General features: G+C 44.8%; 1 protein-coding gene across 2 annotated transcripts in view; it reads left to right on the forward strand.

Annotated features, from left to right (window-relative positions):
• The window catches only part of TMEM108 (transmembrane protein 108), a 1,101,397-nt gene that overhangs the window by 24,006 nt on the left and 1,055,965 nt on the right, over nt 1–21,426 (forward strand). Inside the window, exon 2 of one of the 2 annotated variants that reach the window (XM_069648703.1) lies at nt 463–516. The exons of the other annotated variant lie outside the window; for it this stretch is intronic. The gene's annotated coding sequence lies outside the window, so the exon portion shown is untranslated. The remainder of the gene's footprint in view (nt 1–462; nt 517–21,426) is intronic. 2 annotated transcript variants of the gene reach the window in all.

Below are 21,426 nucleotides of genomic sequence, written 5' to 3' on the forward strand. Positions count from 1 at the left end.
CTGATTTCTGTCCTTCCTGTCCCACAAAGACATACTCATTTGTGTGACATGCCCACCTGTGTGCCCGGGTTTGCCACGCCAAACCATGGCCCTTCATGGTGGGGCCAGTGTCTGCGTGAAAAGGACATGGTCTGGGATGAGATGGCAGAAGGCATGAGATGTAGAATGCAAATCCAATCTTGTTTCCCAGACTGGCTGGCAGCAATGGGCCCAGCAATTGAACCCTGAGAGCAAGAATAACCCCATGAAACATGAAATCAATCTCTCTCACACATGCATTCTTCATCTATGCCCCCTCCCGCAGCAAAGCACCCCACCCCAACAACCTCCCACCACCTAGCTAGAGCCCCCCACTGTAAAATGTGCGGGGATCGAGCTTCATACGGGGCATCCAGGTAGATGTCCATTTGAAGGGGCGTTTCTATCTCCTTCCACTACAGTGCGCTTTTTCTTTGTCCACAGGAGAGAAGACTTTATCAGGCACTGTATGGAAAGAAGTGAAAGCTCGCACTGGAGGTGAGAAAGAGGGGTAGAAAATGAAGTGGAAAACAAAGTTTGCTCATGTTCGTGTCTGAGCTGAAGGCGGGATGCTGCTTTACAAGACGCTTACAAGGGAGTCGAGGCCCTGCAAGGGGAAGCTCCTTTTGGATAAGAGCTGGGCGGTCGTGTTGACACGTGTAAAACAAAATGAATGCATGCAGGTAACATTTACTGTGGGCAACCAGTGTTTCAGCTGTCTGCTGAGTAGCCAAGAAGCTTATTTTGAAATCAGGTGGCTGACAACTGACTCCTTGGCTTGAGATAATTGGCAGCTATTAACCTTATCTTTAGCTTCCTTACAATGTACACAATATCCAGTGGTGTGTGCACCCAAGTGGCGGTCCCCATGTGTGCTGCCTCTGTATTATCAAATCAGCTTGTCATATTTTCCGTATATTTTGGGTGATTTTCCATGCACTGTGGGATACTGTGCTATTTTCTTTTCGGGGTGTCAGGTTATAATAAAGGCTCACAATATGTACCAGGACCATCGTAGCGATTTATTTCTGAGACTTTACTAAGTCCCATATCCATGCACTCTTGAATGCGTGTAATATTGCAGCGTGCTCAGTAATGCCCCCTCCACCCAAGACCCACTGGACACGCGGGCGGCACCTGGGCTCCAGAGGCTGGAGCGCATGGAAAATGTGGCCACCATTTCCGTGGACAAGCCATGCCCTCCTCACTGGAAGCGTTTTAAGCTTTCTATGAACTTCCCTCTTTCCTAAAATAGGAAGTAGGATAGTGAAGACACTTGCACTAGTAAGCTTTAGAGTTGAAGAGGAATTCACATTGCACAGAAAGAACCCTAGAATCTGCTCCCACTGCACTAATTGTCTTGACGTTATTCCTAATGATCCTCATGCGACTATGGACACCTAGAAGACTCTCTCTCTCAAGCTCTCTCTCTCTCTTTCTCCCTCTTGTTAAGGAGCAAGACGCGTAGCCGTACGCATGCGTGGGCCTCGTTCTGGCTCGCGAATGCGCAGTTAATAAATGGGAAGCCTGTGACCTCTCACACTCTTTCTCTCTTCTCTCTCTTGTCTCTCTTCCCTCTCTTCTCTCGTCCCTTTCTACTGTCTCTCCCCCCCTCTCTCCTGTCTCTCGCTTACACACACACACACACGTGCACCTTCTCTCCCACACACACCTCAATTACAAAAGGACTAAACTCAGAAATATAATGAAAATATCAATTCTTCACCAGGGCCAATCTATTGAAGTTCTGTATCTTTCCATTACTTGCCTAAGCAGAATTGCACATCCCATGTTCTCACTTGACTGGGTTGGGAAATCCTAATTAGACTTTCTTTTGTTGTTCTGGTAACTAAGCCTTGAGCATATCAATCACTTTCACACTGGTAATGCTCGCCACTTTCCTCACATCAACATTCAGAGTCACTCTCTTTTTGGAGTTACTCATCCTCACACTGCACCAATTTGGCCCGTACCATTCAAGTTGGAGCTCCCCTTGGAGTAGCCATTGTTCCGCTCTTCACCTCTAAGGGTGTGGCCCAATGGTATAGTAACACGAAAAATGCACAAGTGACGCTCTTACCCACCTCCTTCTGCCACATATGTCCATTACTCCTTTGATTATCCCTCTATTGACTCTTTCTAGAGCCCAATACATTCGGAATATCACTGTTCAACTCCAAGTCGTTCTTCTGCATTTCTTTACTAACACATTGTTGTCAGTAAAGATTAAGAATGGATAACTTTCTCTCCTAAATAAATTGTGCAATAGTTCAATAATCTTGCTTATGGTGATACATTTTGCCAACGCATCGCCTTAACTCTAAGATATGCTTGTCCTTCTTGGTCACCGGTTACCACAATGGGTGGCATTACCTGACTGATTGTCCACTGCTAATCATGTTCAAGGTACGGAATATGAAGATGCACAACGGGTGAAATATGTGGTATTCTGGTTTCCCAACTCTTATTGGAATTAGTGCATTCCCCATAATCCCTGATACGCGTTTCTTCTGGGAGTCTAACCTGCCACCAACAGGTCTTCTCTCAGAAGCAGTCTTCTTTTCAATATGCTAATATGTCCCTCATTGGCAAAATGAGGGCAATAGCCCTGCCACCTCTGTGGAGTCCTGTGCTTTCCAGACTCAATGTATTCTCCATAAACCAGAATGCACCTTCCCTCCCATTCAACCTTTGTTTAACTGACCCTCTACCCACAGTGTATACACTAGAAACAACACTTCATCAGGACCATACTCTCTGCTCTACTCTTCTCTGGGCACTTTTCCTTCTCACATCATGTTTTTTTGAAGCCGTTCAACATTCTCACTGCTTTTCCCTGATATAGTCTCCGATAGGCAGTCTAGCCTTGTTCACAAGCCCATCCCAGTTGCCACTATAATGAAGAACTTTCCCCAGTAAGCGCATCAGATGAAAATGTACTCAAGCTGCATCGAATAGACCCCAAGCAAAACTCCCAAAGCTACACACTCTAGCAGTCCTCATGGTACCCCCTGACTCCTGGATTCCAGAAGTTGGGAAACATGACAGCTGGGTGTCAAGGCTCCATTGCACAGTGAAGTGACTTAAACCTTTACTGAGCATAATCTACTAATGGAAACAGAAACATTTAAACAGAGCAAAGGAAAGTGATGTATTTTTCCATTGATTTGAAGAGGCAAAGACAGCCATTATTGTTCTGTAGGTGTCAACATCAGTTTCAGATGAGCTTCACAGTTGTATTGGCAGGCTGTACAGTGTCTATAATGCAGTACACATCTATTTATTGATACCCTCAAATGGGAGCAGTCCACGTTTTGGGAGGGTCGTTTAAAGGGACATTTTAATTTCCTCTACTACTACTAATGATTTCTTTTTTTGGTCAAACTATTTTTGTTCTATTTTTTGTGTGCTTTTGTACGTGTTTCTTTCATAGAAAGCAGGGGCATGCCAACCACATGCCCCCACTTCCCCTATCCATTAAACGAATAGAGCTACTATGAAGAATGTAGCATGTTGGAAATGACCTTTAGTGAATGAATTACACGAATGAGGCCATTTCTGACTGTTAGAAACATTGGAGTGGTTGCGTCATGCATGAGAACATAAGAAGTATTTTGGAGGGTTTGAAATTCTGACAGTAGGTTGATAAATAGACAGTTATTGACAGCCTGAGTTATATAGTAGGACTTAAAGACTCACATGGTCTCTTTCATAGGGCCAGTGGAAGGCCCTCAGTGGGTGGCACCATGGGAGAAATTCTCTGTCTAATCTCATCATTTCACCGGGAAAGATGGTGATCAATAAAGCTGCCTATAGCTCTACCCAGCCGTGCGGAAGATTAGCTATGCACGGAGCACTGGACACAGAAGCAAGCACGAATACTAGTTTGGCAATTATACACATTTCCGTAAATAGAAACATGTAATAGGCAATATCATAACACATTTTTGTGATTGAGGCTTTCTTGAACATTTATTTATTTATTATTAAATTTGTTTGTTTGTTTGTTTATTTTATTTCTATAGCGCTCCGGACCCGGGAGTAAAAGGGCGCTTAGTACAAATTACAAGGCACAGTACATGGTAGTAGGCAGTGATACTAGACAACAGTTAAATACAAAATGTACAGTCAGTGGCGGTAATAGCGGTAATGGTATAGTACAGGCTTCATGGCACAGTACATTGTGATCATCAGTGATACTAGACAACAGTTATATACAAAATATACAGAAAGTGGCGGTAATAGGGAGTAGTCATAACAAAAATGAGACATGTGCAGTTCGTACAGTTTCTAGCTAAGTCAAGCTTAGAGGTTGACTTTTAGTCAGAAGCCATCCAATGGCAAGTTTCCTGAACGACAGGAAGGATTTGGATGACTTAATGTTCAGTGGCAGGGAGTTCCAGAGTTGGGAGGCGAGGACAGTGAAGCTCGAGCCTCCGGATCTTTTAGAGGTAAATCTAGGTACTGTGAGACATAAGGTGTTGAAAGATCTTGTGGTTCTGATGGAGGATTTCAAGGTGAGTTTATTAGTAAGGTAGGGAGGGGCTAGATGGTTGAGGGCTTTGTAAGTGAGGCAGAGCATTTTCTGTTGGATCAATTTTATGTTGGATAGAGAGCCATTTACATGAAGTTCTAGTGGCTGAGATATGCTCATGCCTGGGAATGTTTAGCGCTGCCCGTAATGCATTGTTTTGAAGGACTTGGAGTTTACTGATTACCGCTCGGTTAGCCCCTAGGTAGAGGCTGTTACAGTAATCTAACTTAGATTGTATAAGAGCTCTGGATAGCGTGAGGCAACTGTTAGAGGAAAGAAATGGTCTACAAGCTCTAATTAGTTTTCCTGTGTAGGCGGTAGCTGAGGCGGTTGAATTAACTTGCCTGGTGAACCAACAATGAGAAGTTCAGTGTTCTCGTCATTCAGGCAGAGGCCATGTGTGGCCATCCATGCCTGAATGACAGAGAAGATTTCATTGATCCTGGCTACATCAGTATTGTAATTGCCCGAGATGGTGAGGAGTATCTGGGTGTCATCCGCGTAGTTTGTGTAGGTGACACCCAGACGGTCCAATTTATCAAAGAGGGGCTTTGTAAATATGTTGTATAGGGTGGGTGAGACGCATGAGCCTTGCGGGACACCACAAGTGATGGGGATGGGGTCTGCTGCTGCCACCGGAGAAAAGACTCTCATGGTTCTATTGGACAGGAAGGACTGTATCCACGAGACGGCAGAGGGGGAAAAGTGGGCAGCAGAGGAGAGGTGGTTGCAAAGTATTTTATGGTCGACCAAGTCGAAAGCTGAAGAGAGATCTAAGAGGAGTAGGATGGCAGCCTTTCCCTTATCTTTGATTTCGTCAATCTGACTTTTAAGATCAACAAGGGCAGTTTCAGTTCCATGTTGGGGCCGGAAGCCAGACTGACGTAATCCAAGTAATTGGTTGGCCTCTAGGTAATGCTGAATTTGCAAGTAGGAAACTCTGTCCAGGATCTTTAAGAGGAAGGGAACGGTTGTGATAGGTCTGTAGTTTGTGGGTATGGCTGGGTCCAGGGTCTGTTTGTTTAGTAGCAGGAGGACCCATGACTGTTTCAAATTGTTAGGTACCGAATTGGTGGAGAATGACATGTTTATAAGCTTCGAAATGAAGGGTGCAAGGTCTCTTGCTGCATCTTTTATGATCTGTGAGGGGCAGCTGTCCCCTTTGCAGTTTGACGGTTTGAGGGGGGGATATGATTTTTTGCACTTCTAGTGGGGTTACTTTTTTGAACTTGAATCCATGATTAGTGTTGGGGGTGGTGGGTGAGCATCCAACCCTAAGGCATGTGGGCGCATAAACTTACGAAAATGGTTACAAGCATTTGCAGGCATAAGAAGGTGGTTACGTCCTAATTTGAATTACTTATCCAATCTTACTTCATAAGTGACTGATATGCATTATTTCTTCCTGATCTATCAATTACATTTTTCATCAGCATGCCTCAATCAAATTTAGTCTCCAATCTCCCAAAATAATCCCTCTGAAAAATGCCCCCCTCAGTCTTAGCAGATCAAACGAGCCAATGCCCCCCAGACTCAGCCAGTAAAAAAAAAAACAATACCTCATTGCCACCTCCCTTCGAAGCAAGAAAAGGTGCCCACAGCCCAACTCCAGGCTTAAATTGAGTCCCTCGCCAGTCTAAACAGATGCCAATCCATATTCTGCCAAGTCCATAGCACTGAAACGCCAATGGTAGTCGCGTGGGGCATTCTGCCATATGCAATAGATGAAAGTAAGTACCTTCCTGACCATTCCAGTACAACTCTCGATGGCATTTGACAGGGCTGGAAAACACACCCTCCTTTGGCAGCATCTGATCAACAGCTCTGAAATCATTCCAGTCATATCTCTATGACTACAGAGACCTGGAGGCCTCACATACCTAGCCATCTCTGTGGCTTGTGATGTCCCCTGGAATACACCGCTCTCCCCCTGATGCTGAAAACACATGGAACTACTCTACATACCACCTGCATTTCCACTCCTACATCAACCACTTGCAAATCTACTTCCAGGTCAAGGGTCTGAGCCAGCAGCTTCCCACAGTTTATAAGGGCCCCGTTGATACTGAGACCTGGGTGGGGCAACCCGGTCTCAAATACAGATGGCGAATCAGTACGCACCAAGACCATGTTAAAAAACGTGGGCATTGGTTACAACTCAGATCTTAGCCTGAACTCCCGGGTAAGAACACTGGTAAAATTTGTCGTCTTCCAATCAAGCCTCCTAAAGGGAATCCCAGTCTTTGACCTTGCTGAAAACCATGTTACGGTCCCACCATCTGGGTCATCTCAGAAGATTATTTTACGCCCTTATACCAGATTACTAGCAAATCAGAAGACAGTGCAAATCCACCACGTGAACCTTAGGCTTAGCATTAGCCTTACAAAGCACTAGCAATCTGTATGATCGTTTCTCAGAAGCATCCGCTCCGTTCCCATGCTCAGCAGCATCTCCTAAACTGGAGGTAGGTGGCAGTTGTGTGGAAATGGCAACAAGTGAGCACAGAGGTCGGTGTGCGCATAGGCCATTCGGTTTGCCGCACCATCCACCCAGTTTGCAGAGTGCTCATGCGGTCGCCACTGAAAGGTGTTTGGAATCTATGTGGTCGATTCTGTTGGATTCTTGACACAATTTAGCGTACCTTTTTACACAATCCTGTCCAAATAGTTCCTGTGCAGTGAAGTGACACCTTTCTCCAAGGTGAGATTAGGAACTTGTTTAAGGATGTGTGGTGATACTGGAGGTGATGGCTTCAGAGTCTCCAGCGTAGGGCGCATTATCACATAGCGTGTCATGCCGCATGGTACAGTAGGAGGCAACTGCTAAGCGGGGGTCAGGTCTGTTGATGCCACTGTATAGTGTTGTGGTCTTTCAACTTCCCAATTATTTGTCTCCCTTGCACCACGCATCCACTTTTATTTCTTGACAGTGTCCCCCCTTGCTGTGCCACACCTAAGCTTTACAGCTCACTTTTTGTTTCTGGCCATTAATTTGGTATCAATTTATTCTGCTTTATTAAACCAATTTGGTGGACTGCTGGAGCCACCAGTACTGATAGGGCCACACATGGGTTCTAAGCTTTCTCAGGACAGACCAGTTTGGCAAATTGATATTGCTCCATCAAAGATCTGCGATCAATTCAATTGAAAGGTTGTACTAATTACTCTCAATAACCCCAGAGCTGTCCCAAGCCCCCACCAGTTTCTGTTAGCCCTTTGCTCACTGCCTGAGAGTAGCACCACATGCACCGAATAACCTACTAGTAATAAGAGAGCAGTGCGGCACTATCATTGGGTAAAATACTTGTCACATGATCCTAGTTAAGGTCAGCTATCAAGAAATGCCTTCCCAATCCTGGAACCTAAGTATGAAATCCAGGATTAAGCCTTGAGTCTATATGGAGTCTACATCAGTTGAAAATGGCAAGATCTATAAAAAGAGGTGTAGACCCCCCAGAGCCTCCACACCCATTTAATACCATGAGTCCTCTACAGCCAACACATGTCCATAGACCCATGGGAAGGAATAGACTGAAGGGTGCAAGAGAAGGAAAGGCCGAAAGAAGTCTTTGAGACCCTGGTGGAATAAGCTGCTCCACAGAGGTCTCCCCAACCAACCCATTAACGTAAGCTCCTGGAGGCAAATAAATACAGGCAACTGGAGTCATTTGCCTCTGGCAGAAACTTGCCATCAAGCCACCTCCATCCCCACCCAGTAATCGACAGTCTCACTGAAATAAGCCTGGTAATGCCACTGGTACGGAACAGTTGGCATAATGTTTCAACACCACCACCTGCCAACCAGTAACATCTTGCTAGGCGAGTCTGGTCCAATCAAGATTATCCGTAACTTATGGCAGACAAGGGGGGCTGACCTGCTTACAATACCATGAGCCAGCTGTAAGTCCTCCTGAACCAATCACGGGCACCAAATCCAACAAACACAGTGCTAATGCATAAAGGAAGACATACTGGAAAATTAAATCATTTCGAGAACCTGCACATTTTTGGGGAAAATCTTTGAGGAACGGCTATGAGGAGATTCCAATATGTCAAGATAAACAAAAAGGGTCAACTAAAACGTTTTAAGCCAAAGAGGTAGGGTGAGATAAAAATGCCACCCAAGATATAAATCAACTTTGCAGTGACACCATATTCAGTAGTATCATAACAGAAGGAAGAATGGACGGAAAGACACACTTAAAAATAAAAAAGTATTGTTTTTTGTGTCTTAGTTCATTGAAATTTTCACAATACATTTAACAGAATTACATTTATTCATTTCATTAATGCATTACATTAAATATTAAATTCATCCATTACATTTCATACATTTAATTTTACAAATTCATATATTATATCTCTCCAGATTTTTGGATTGGGAAACTGGTAAATATTCTTTTGTGGGCACATATAGGTAAAACATGATTTAAAAAAATTCTTACCGATTAATGTTGTTGTGATTGCATACCCAGTCCCATGCGATTGCACATTTCTTGAACGATACTCTGAGAACACCCAGGCCATCATCCCCATTCAGTGACCATGCAATCTCTTTAAAATATTCGTAATTTTTTTGTTTAAATTCCGTTAAGCTTTTTTATCGGTCCTGTAACATTTCCTTTTTTAGTATCAAGAGGATTGTATCCGCCTCTGCATGCAATATATTCAAATACAACATCCCCTTTTGATCTTTATCAATGTACTGGAGACCTTGGCTGAAAGGTCAAACCAAATTCTATGCAGATTGCCTGCCTAGGAGTAGCTGTCGATAGGCTGAAGATTCTACGACAGACCAAGCCTTCCAAACCATGTGCCCATCTCTCAAAATGCATAAATGAGCATTCCGTAGCAAAAGTAACTGCAGCTACCAAATTTTGGTGGTATAGAGTCACAAAACCAATTACGTTGTAATCAAGGTTACTGGAAACGAAATTCTTCAGCACCAACATCAGCGATGTCATTTTTGTTTATCGACGCTTTATTATTACTTGGTCATTCCGTTTTACACTAATTTCGTATCCCAAATATTTGTAGGATTCAACATTTTGAACCTTCTCCTCACCGACCACCATGCCCCTTTTAACAACACTTATTTTCCCAAAATTCATCATATTAGATTGATCAAAATTAATCTTTATATCATTTTCTTATTGCAAAAGTGAAAACCCAGACACTGAAAAACTCCATGTGGCAAATTGTAAGCATCAAATTAAAACCCTATCAGACTAGAAGTGAAATATTGTAATCACAAATCTTAAGATACCATCAGAAGGAAACTGAGAGATGAAAAACAAAGATTACAAAATAACCAGATGCTTTTTTATAAAAGACATTGTTGAGGCAACTGAAGGACATATAAAATAATTGTTTTAAAAATCTTTAAATCATACCCGAATTGAAACAAGTCTTAACAGTGTGTCTTTCTGAATCTTAAAACGCCACCTTAAGAAGTCGTAGCATGTCTCCAGCAACCTCTGGCTGCAGGACAAATGATGCTACAGAGTGGATATGGGGGCAAGTATTTGTTCGATGCACCGAACCAATACAAACATCGTACCACGCATCCCAAGAGAAAAAATTGCATCTCATCCTTTCAATAGTGTTTAAAACCTACTTTTCTTATATATTCCTTTCCATCTACAAAGGAAGCACCTACACAATGATGCTGCAACTACCTCATTCTCCACGCTGTTATTGCTGCTACGACAAGATGACATTAATTGTGTGGTGCATGCATTACAAATAAATAAATAAAAACATTGCTGTAGACGCCAAATCACACATGACCAGGACCCTTCCCTCGAATAACCTTCTAGGCCTTTGCAAAGAAAAGGAAGATGGACTCCACACATAAGTTATGATAATATAGTTTGTGTGTGTGTGTTTCTGTGCATTTTACATATTTATGAATATCTCCTCCAGGAAAAAGGCACTTAAAAACTTGTTTTTTACTTTGTTCAGACATCTTCACTTCTTGGAAGAATCAATTTTTTTCAGAGAAAACGTGGCCTACCTTTCAAAAATTGAAAATCCATGTTCAGCTGTGACTGCTACCACAGTGTTGTGCAAGGGATTATTTCAGAGTACTGACTGCAAGATTCAAGTGTAGCTCCACCACATAATATATGCCACCGTCTGAGAATAAAACACGTAAAACCGTTAGCAATGTGGCAGGGCGAGTTTGCTATGATAATATCAGTGAAAAAACATTGTTGGGTCAAAATGTTGGTTTATCCAACTAAGCACCCATCCCAGCACATTCTAGGCATGATATGATTATATAAACAACTCCTGTCAGAGGATAGGTGGGGGAGCTACTGGATAGTGGGAGGACAAAATATTGTGTTCACAACAATATTTATTCCTGGAGCATTATCACTGGAAAAGCTCTTTATTTCCCTGGAAGAGCGGTGCTTGTTTGAGGAAGGAGAAACATGTTTGATCTTGCCGGGTAACTAACGGAGATGTCGGTGGTAATTGAGTTTAGGAGGAAAAGGCCCAGCCCCTCTTTCTTCACAGCTGGGGACCCAACACCAGTTCCTTGCATTTACAGGGCACCACAACAGTTTCCCCATTGGGTCTATGGCCTGGTTAATTTAATTACTCCAAAGGGGAATTGACTAGTTTTAGCACAAAGGTTTGCTTCCCTGGCGAATTCTTTTTCTTTTTTTCCAAAATCAATTAGATTAAGTAGAGAAGCAATTTGCCGTTTCCTGGGGAATGCTCTCTGGTTCATTTTGTTGGGAAATAGCAAATGTTGTGGTTCATCCCCCCTCTCCACCCGATTCTCTCTTTTCTATGCAGGAAAAGAAAAGAAAAATAATTTTTCCAGCCCTACATGGAGTGTAAAGCCAGGGATGTCTTAGTGGGCAAAGGATGTGTCTTTGTTAGGGAGTGTTTTCGAGGTGCAGAGGGACGTCTCACTGCAATTGGTTTACAAGGCCTTTTGAATGAGTTTAGACCAAAACTGCAGGTTTTAAAGGGCATTTTCTGATTCAATACAATAAATCAACCTACCTAAATATTCAGTGTGGCGCTCATTTGAGGTGTGGAGAAGCCTTTTTAAACTTTTGCTCTAAGGGGTTGGGGCCATTAGTGTCCCCTTTCTTGCTCCACACAACCTGCGACACCTGCTTGAATTGAAACAATAATCAGGCGCATGATAACTTTATAAGTTGGTACCGAACAAAAAACCCCGGAGTTGTGGTACAAAACTGCGGGTTTACTGCCTCATCACGAGTTTGGCAGTAACCCTTAAATTTGGTGGTAACGTTATTACCGCTGCATGTAAGGGTCCGCCAAATGACAGGCTTGGTGGATTTACCACCAGCTCTGAGCTGGGGGCAAATCCGCAGCGATTTTGCCAATTGTTTGGCGCTATTACTGCCGGCGGTAATAGCGCTGAACATTCCCCATTGGGCACAATGGGGAATGGGGAATTCACAAATGGGACCAATGGGGAATGGGGACTTACCGTTCTGCTAAACCTGTGATCTGGCGTTAATAGCGCTGGTGGGTTTGGCAGTAACGCTAATAGCCCCGGGGGTTTACCGCCCAACTCATGATGAGGCACTTAGTCTGAAAACGCTGTTCATGCTGAAGTGGAGGCAAACACAGCAACATACATGCAAACAAAGCCCATCCGCCTTGATGGGACTTGATCTTCAAGGAGCAGGGGATGCTGGTGGGCTGCAGAAGACATCCGGGGAGATGCGTGGAAAACGGGAAATGTTTGTGCTCATGAATGTATTTTTACTTTGTTATGTATGAATCCTTTATACTTTGCCATCCGCCGCCGCAGTGGTCTTGGTGTCCCTTAAAATGTACAAATATGTGAAAGACAGAAAAATCGTGTTTTCTTTAGGGATCACATCAAATTTCATGAAATGTATAAACAGTTTAAAAAATGTATTTAACATAGAAAGTGAATCTTAACTTTAACTAGAAACAATGGGGGTCATTACGACCCCGGCGCTAAGTGGTTAACAGCGCCGTAAAAGGCTGTAGCGCCATTAAACCCTTAGCGCCAAATTACGTGGTCCCTTTGCGGGACCCGACCTGAACGGCTGGTCTGGACCAGCCGTTAAAGTAGAGACCCACAAAGGGCCCTTCGAAGTAATTACGGTATGGCTATTTGCGGTACCATAATTACTGCCTTCCCCAGTCCCATTGAGCCCTATGGGGCAAAAATGGGAATGGGGAAGGGCCAATGTTCAATGGGGAATTACCGCCCCGCCAACCTTGGAATGGGGTGGTAATTCCCCATTGAACATTGGCGGACTTGTTACAACACCGGCAGCAACCATGGTGCTAATAGCGCCATGGGTTACCGCCAGTGTTGTAATGAGGGCCAATATGTAGACACTAACTGCCAAAGACGAACCCACCTGCAGGCAATGATTGCATGAAATGTCATTCTGTTTGTCTGAGACCAAATTTGTTCTGATTCGGTGTAGATATTTCAAATGTAATTAGAGTGTTCTCAAAGAAAAATGTGATATACTGCTTCTTGTTGATGTCCTCTCATTTCTCAGTGCTGCTGTTAGTTTCTATAGGTGGTGGTATTACCCAATTTAGGGCCTGAGTCACAGAGCGTTTTCCTACTGGACTGCGCCATTGTAAAGCGCTTCTGCAATTACTCTTTAGGCCACCGTCCAAAGGAGGAAGAGCTATATCCCTCTTGATGGGACTTGATCCAGGTTTCCCACCGCTCTGGGAGCGAGCAGTCAACTCTCTGAGTTGCCTGCTCGCCAACTACATGCCTCTCGTTTCAATATGTTCTAATATGTAACAAAAGGTACAGCTTGCACCAGTCCACACCTGAAGTTACTGGAGGAAGGGGTATTCACTTATTCATACTTTGATGTCTCACTGCAAAGTTTGCACGCAAAGAAAATCGCTCCCTTCCGCCGGTCCGCAAGCAATCATTTAAATCTGGAAATAACCGCGCACGCCTGCGCCAGTGGGCAGCCGACTACATGCGCACAGTTGCCCGCGTCTTTACTGGCACGATGTATTAAAGGCTCGTCCTGTAAATCGATGCGCACGTGCTGTGGCGTATCATGTGACTCACGCTCACCTGAGGTGCCAATGCACACGTCATTCAACACAGATTCAATGCAGATGCAAATTGACAGATAGCCTTAGTGGGTCAACTCATTTACCAACACAAGCTTCGATGGCCATCAAGGCTCCGATTCATGGAATTATTTGCACGGTTAAAAGTGACTTTGCACTGGTGGAAAGTCACTTTGCACTGCTGACACAAACCCTGATTCATGCAACTGTGCAAACTCAGTGAAAAGTCACTTTCCAGCAGTGCAAAGTCACTTTAAACCGTGCAAAAAATGCCATTAATAACAAAATAAGGAGCGTTGACATTTAAATCAGCAGCGCCGTTTAATTCGTATTAGGGATAAGCATTTGGGATCGTATTACAGAAGCATTCCATTGGTGCAAGAGCAATTATCACTATGACTAAAATTGCCCCGATACAAGTCTTTGGATGATTTTTTGCAGCAGCGGTAAGGACCTGACGAGTGCCATCTGCACCATGGTACAAAACTGCATTGAAAGAATATGTTTCTTGCATTAGAGCACCAGTAGTCCTATCTGGAATTGCATCTAATCTGCTGTAATACTAAACCAGGTCTTTGTGGTAAATACGCAACTGGCATTACAATGCAGCTCGTGAGTGAGGGACAGAATTATGAAGATGTTGCAACAATATCATTTGTTAAATTTGGCCCGGAAGGGTTTGGTAACTTTCTGAACGAACTCTTTTATTACAAGTCCACTTTTCTCTGATGATTAAATAAACATATCAGTATAGAATTGCAGCGTTGCTAGGGGTGAGGGGGGATGAGGGGGCTATAGCCCCGGGTCTTTTGGTTGTAGCCCCGGATAGAAGCTCAAGGGCTAGAACCAAAAGGCTATAGCTATCCCCGAGTCCTGTCAGTCCCGACATTAGCTTAGCCCTGGATCTTTTCCAGACCTAGCAACACCAAGGAATGACATAATAGCCTCAACTCTGTTAAACAAGTTATTTCACACTATCACCATTACATTTCTAGAAACAGAAGAACTAAGTGGAGGACAATCCAGTGGCCCCCGCCTTCTGGAGTCTAGCATTCATAAATGCGAAATTCATTATACAACGGTTATTGGCTAAAAGATGAGTCTACCGTAAAAAAGAGCCTTCAGATCATTCAATTATAAACATGTAATGTCTTTATTTTGTCTTGTTGTTTTCTTCTGGAATCATTTGAGAACCTCACGTTGAAGAACAGGTCAATATGCCCCAGGTTGCGCTCTATGCATGTATGCACTGTTGCGGATGTATAGGGGATGCAGGCTGCTACTGGAGGGGATGCTGGCCCTTTTTCTGTCCAGTTTATTCGCATGCCTATTAATGATGTGTCTACTCAATGTCATATCTCGGGCCTTATATCACTAGTTCCAAGACTTTTTTTGATCAATTGAAGCCATGGATCTGGTCATGTGGTGATGTCAATTTTAGGTCTTTTTCTATCTAAGATTGTATTGTTCTGGCTTTTGCATGTCAACTGTGGTGATTGACAGTGCATTAAACGGTGATTGATGTCAGAATGTGCAATGGAATTGTATTGCAGTGCCCCCTGCATTGGTATTGTATTACATTGCATGTTATTTACTGAGAAAACATGTGTCTTTGGGTAGAGGGACGTCGAAAAGCAATGGACGGTCAGCGGGGCAGTCCTGAGTCAGGAGCTGTACAGCGAAGGGAGAAAAATCTGGTGGTGGCCCTGTGAATGATGGGGAGAATGTTACCGACACCAGTGTCCAGACCAAGCATGGTCAGGGGGCAGGAGTGATGTGGGAGTAGGTAGAACTTTCTAGATTAAGGAGGTGACGCTTGAGTGAGGGCTTGAGTAACTGAGCAGTAGTAGTGGAGTTTTGGACATGCAGGGCAAGGAAGCGACAGGGAAAGCGGGCAAAGAGAGAAAAGCAGCGGCAGCAGGCCAGGGGGGAGCACCGGTGGGATGGGGGACGGACCTGTAAGGGGAGCAGAGCAGAGGGTGTCTGGGGAGGTTAGCAAGAGATAGTGTTAGCTTCTAGGGGATTTAAAAGACTGGTAGGAGACATTTACGGATAGACTGAACTCTCATCGATGGAACACATTGATGAATTCTGCATGAAACCGGAAGTGAACCATTGCCCATTGCACCGCGTGTGCAGTCATGTGCACACAGATCACTTATGGGGGGTGTACGCTCTATTGCTCTCAATGAGAGAAATGTACCCAATACCTATGCATGTGACGTCTGCGGCATAACGGTACAACACATGCGCAATTGTGGAGACGGTTTACTGAAACAGGATTCATGTGTCTTGTGATTTCTGCTAAGGAAAAAGAGTGTGCAACAAAACCGTTTTCAAGAGTAATGCCACGGAGCAGCGTGTTCCTTCCTGGCATGTTTCTCGCTGAGCGTGGAGACAATGAAAGATGGCCACTGAGGTAAACACCTGAAACAGATGTAAGAGGAGAAATGGGCCTCGTTATGAGCTCGGCGGTGTTACCACTGCTTTAGCGCTGCATTACCGCACCACCAAACTATGGGTGAGGGAAAAACCTCAAGCAAAATGCTGGAGGTAATTCCGGCACCTTAATGCCAACACTGGCAATTTTGGCACACTTATCGCAGGCGGAATTATTGCTGGTGGTAATTCTGCCAAAAACCCCATAGAGTGCTATGGGCTCCATAAATGGTGACTAGCACCGGTATAGCGCCACTTGTAATCCGGCAGTAATTCCTCCGGACCAAGTGGCGGTAAAGGTAAATCCATTTGGTGGTATCTCAGCAGATTTACTGCCGTGATTTCACCAAACTTTTAATGAGTCGTTTCCTCACAAACCTTGGGGAGTCACTGCATGCGTGCATACTTGCAAGAAGTAGTGAAACTACTCTTGTGACTGTGCAGCACCAAAGCATGCTTAACCACTCTGATCACTGTGCAACGTGAAAGCATGCTTAACTACTCTGATGACTGTGCAGCATCAAACTATGCTTAACCACTCTGGTGACTGTCCAACAGCAAGGAATGCCGAACTACTCTGATAATTGTGTAACATGAAGGCATGCGTAACTACTCTGAAGACTGCAGCATCAAAGCCCTTTTAACCACTCTAATGACTGTGCAGCATCAAATAAATGCTTAACTACTCTCAAAATTGTGCACCATCAAGGCGCGCTTAACTACTCTGATAACTGCAACAGCAAGGAATGCTTAACTACTCTGATGACTGCAGCATCAAAGCAGTCTTAACCACTCTAATGGCTCTGCAGCATCAAAGCATGCGTTTCATTAAGCAAGGGCGGTGCAGTCACAAATTGCCAACTGTGGCCATGTTACATGGCATATGACAGAGGAGATCAGCGAATGCATTGCATACATGCTCTTCTACGTATATGCCCCATTTGCACCCCGATGGGTGTGAAAAACCAAGAGGATACTCAGAGTGCTGGCCTTACCTACAGTATAAGCCTGTGTTCATAGCAAGCTGTTTGCTGTCTATGCACGGGCCCACAATTCCCCTCACACCACCAGCTGTTGCCCCTTAGCAGCGTAGCGATTATCCAGGTGTGCTAATTGTTCTAAAGTCCTTGTTGGAGGATTGTACCTGTCTGTATTGCCGTTAACCCTTGATAATCGACCTAGATTATCTTGGGTCGTTGTCGTATGCTGGCAGGCCATTAACAACTGTTACAGCCCTTCCCCTCATGGTTTATTGTACTGCGCATCCAGAGAAGTGTGTTATAAAGTGCACGTTCCCAGAGGTAGGCGCAGAGCATCGTGTGTCTTTACAGCATAAAGCATGGCTGTGCACCCATGTGGGCGTCTTTTCACTTGTCGCTGCAGCTTTACCATTTCTGGTGAATGATGCAAGTGCCCATCAATGTCATGATGCTCCCTGCCAATGAACGCTTGACGGCACGCGCTGGCAATGGTCTGCGCATGCGCCCTTGTGCTTCCAATAAAGGGTCTATGGTAGCAATGGTTGTCATATCATGTACTAACAGAGGGGTATCTATGGACATGTTGAATTTCTGGCAAATGCTTACACAAAAGTCAACGCTGCTGGCTTTGTCAATGCCTGTTGTATGGCATCAGGTTGTCTTTTGAACAGATTTAGGCCAACCTTGACCTGCAAACTCGCTTAGCCTGATGGCTCAGCGGGCAAAACCCAAAACTCTGGCGTCAGAACAGAGGTTCAAACCCCAGCCCTGACCTTCCTGCTCTAAGCTTCGTGAATACAGTGCCTTCACATTGGCTATTAATACCACCTATTACTGTGCTTAGAGGTGAATAAGAATTTACATTAAGCGCTATATAAAAATCCACTATTGTTATGTGAAGTCCATAAAGCTGCTGCCTTGCAGTCATTAGGGCTAACTGAAAGTGTGTAATTGTCAATTAACGCCCTTTTGATAAGGTTGCTGATTGGCCAGCCATTCAGCATGCAGGCAGTCCGGGCAGGAATCTCTGGTAGTGCCGGAATTGTAGTCCCTGTTTGGACGCTGCTCAGCAATGCTCTCTATATTGCCATGGGCCGCGTCGCTCACCGTCCTTGCCGCGCTCTGTCTCGGCTCCATTTTCCCCTGCTCATTGGCCCTGTATTTCTTTCTTTAACTCACCGGCAAATGGCTGTTCCAGCCGAGTCCTGCATGCTGCAAACCAGCTTCACCCAACGGACCATCGGTGAGCTACAGATGCTGCCTCCACTTTGTGTGGGAAAGCCGCAGGGCTTTAAGTGCTCTGCACGCTCGAGCCGGGGCTCTTAGGGGCGTGGCCTGGCAGGGGGTTGGTGCCGCAACTAGGAGGCAACACTCATCTGAATGCTGGCTGTTAGGCCACGCCCCCGTAAGAGTCCCGGCTCGATTTTGCAAAAGGGCATGGGCCGTGGCCTAACAGGCACTATTCAGGTTAGGAAAGTGTTTCCTTATATTTTAATTGCGCACTGACCTTTGCCAGACACCCCTTTCACAGATGCAGGGATCACCACCCTCACTTGCTTGCAACAGCTTCAGGCTTTAAAATAAAAAGGCCTCGCGGAGCGGAGTTGGCGAGCCGAGTTTGTGCGGCAGTCTGCAGCAGATTCTTTTCACGCTGCCTTTTGTGTGAGTTGCCTACAAGAACCCCTACACGCCGCGGGGCGGTAAGCGGAGTTGGTGAGCAGAGTTTGTGAGGCAGTCTGCAGCAAAGTCTCTTCACGCTGCCTTTTGTGGCAGTTGCCTACAAAAAAAACAACACACCGCGGAGCGCTGCAGACTCGGAGCCAGAGCCTAATGGACTCCTACGTGAGATCAGTGAAATCAGCACTACTGATGTCACAAGGAGCGCAAAAGACTGGTCGGAAGGATTTGAATGAGGAAGTACCAGCACTGAGAACCATATGTTCAAAGGCGGACTGTGACCAGGACCGGGGTCGAGGTCGGGGCCGGGGGCGGCATTGTCTAAGAAGTATCAAAAACTCACAAGACCAGGATCAAGATCAAGATCGGGACCTGGATGGTGACCAGGATGGAGTGCAAGAAAATTGTCTAGAAAATGGACTAGACAACGAAGTAGTACCATCTAATATACCTGCTGTGGAGGAACTGCCACCAGCGTTAGATCCAGCGGTCCAGGAAGAGCGAGCAGTTCCGGTGAGTGAAGACCCGGAAGACCGCCATCGAATCCCGGATGCTACACAGCTACCTTCCCTCGCCGCAAGCCGAAACCCATCTACCGCCGTTGAGGTGAGTGGACTCTGGGCGGGGGCGGTCAGAGGACGGCTCCCGCGGGGTCCTATGCAGGGACAATGTTGTGAGGCGGAGAGCAGGAATGGAACGAATGACGCAAACGGACACCTCAGTGAGTTGGAGGGGGGTACGGTATTAGCTCTGCCGAGAGCGGTGCAGCCGGGTATGGGCGTGGCCGGTTGCATTACAGCGAACACAGAGGAGTGTGCGGACGTCTACGACCATAATGAAAAGGTGCATCAGGAGGATGTGAAACAGGAAAACACTAACAGCCGAGAGGCAGAGGCTCATTCAAAAAATAAAGATAAAGCACCATACAACAAACCAGCACAACCAGATCGCACTCAGACCAAAATAAACATTAAAGCAATGGTGCATATAGACAGTAGAGAGCGGCAGTATAACCAATTAGGTCATGCAGAAACGACCAAAAGGTTGACAAGTACGGATAAAGATGAAGACCACATTATAGATATTAAAAATAGCGACATGGACACAGAAAGCGAAAAGGAAGAAGATATAGACGAGAAAAACTCAGAAGCGGATTCAGAGTTAACCAAGACATCACCCAAAGAAAAAAAAAGGAAAAAGGCAAAAAATGAGTTTAAATCAAGAAAACAAGGGGCTAAAAACCCTATGAAAGCGGGGTCAATCAAGAAACAAGCCTCTACTGACCAGAAACAAAATAAGGGACAAGCAACAGTAAGTAAGGGCCCAAAGATGAACAAAAGACGCCGAGTTACATCAAAAGGGTTGCCTAACCTGCTGCTGTCATGCCCCTTAAAGGCATTCTTTACTCAACAACAAAAAAGGAAATTGGTTACGGACACGGAATTGTCGGATGCAGAGATGCTGGAAGCAGTGCAAGAAACCCCTCCAGCAACTAAACGAGGTGGTGTTGATATTAGAAGCAAAGGTGACCCGAGGAAGAAGCCTGTCCCCAAGCCACTCACATCAGCAGTAGACCGAATACAAGTAAAGAGCAAGGTGAGATTAATCTGCCAGCGGGGCAGACTATTAATCAACTGGACAAAAGTAGTGTGCTTTTGGATAAGGAACCCCGCGAGCAGGTGAAGCAACAAAATAAAGGGGAAGTGCTTAAGGTAGGTGACAGAGAAGACCTGTTGGGGAGAATCACCCTGGACCATATACAGAAAGAGCAAACTATAGGAGATGGTTGCCCACCACGTACTACAGGGGTTCAGGCCAAGGCACCATTAGAGAGTGAACATCGTCTTGCCTGGACGAAGCCCCACCTGAACATGGGCCAGAAAGTAGAGTCATCTATAAAAAAGACTGAGGGGTTAAGAGCAAATCAGGACCAACAAGGAAACAATATAAGGCCAGCTGGTTCTTTCTTAGCAACAGAATGAGAAAAAAGTACGTCTATGGAGATCTTGGTATCGGAATCACCACGGGTCCTCATGAGACCGGAAAAAATCCAATTATCACTGAAGAACAGATGTCTAAGTGATATCTCCTCAACAACTCAAAAAGACTCACCAAATAAGAAACCGGACATATTAACGATCATGTCCGCGATGACTATCGCACTAGCCCCTTTTTGTAAATTGTATGAAGCAATTAAGGAGGAGATTCATGACAACACCGCAGTCTTGACGAATATGTTTACGAAAATGTCCCATGTGGAAGGCTATATAACTGCGGTTGAAGAAAGAGCAAGTAACCATCATAAAAACTGGGATAGAAAAATAGAATCCCTAGAAAGAAAGATTGAAATCATGGAAAGGGTTAATAGAAAATTAATGGAATCAGGGAATACCTCAAAACGCCAAGAACAAGCACAAGAAGGGGGAACAGTGGTAGCCAAATGCCCATCCACACAAAGAAGGCCCATGGAGAATGAAATAGAAATGACAATGCCTTCAGAAGTTGTCAGAGAGAGTAATCAATTAACAAATAAAAAAAAGGTAGTGCTAAAGATAGCACCTCAGCAAGCAGAAAGTACAAAGATCAAAACAATTAGTAATTTGTTTTTCAAACCGACAATAGTGGAAAAATCAATCACACGTCAAGTAAAAGATCAGTCGGAAAATGAGAGTCAACATATGAAGGAGAGTGAACCAT

This window comes from Ambystoma mexicanum, chromosome 2q (genome assembly GCF_040938575.1).
Source record: "Ambystoma mexicanum isolate Mex_15411 chromosome 2q, UKY_AmexF1_1, whole genome shotgun sequence".
NCBI lineage: Eukaryota > Metazoa > Chordata > Amphibia > Caudata > Ambystomatidae > Ambystoma > Ambystoma mexicanum.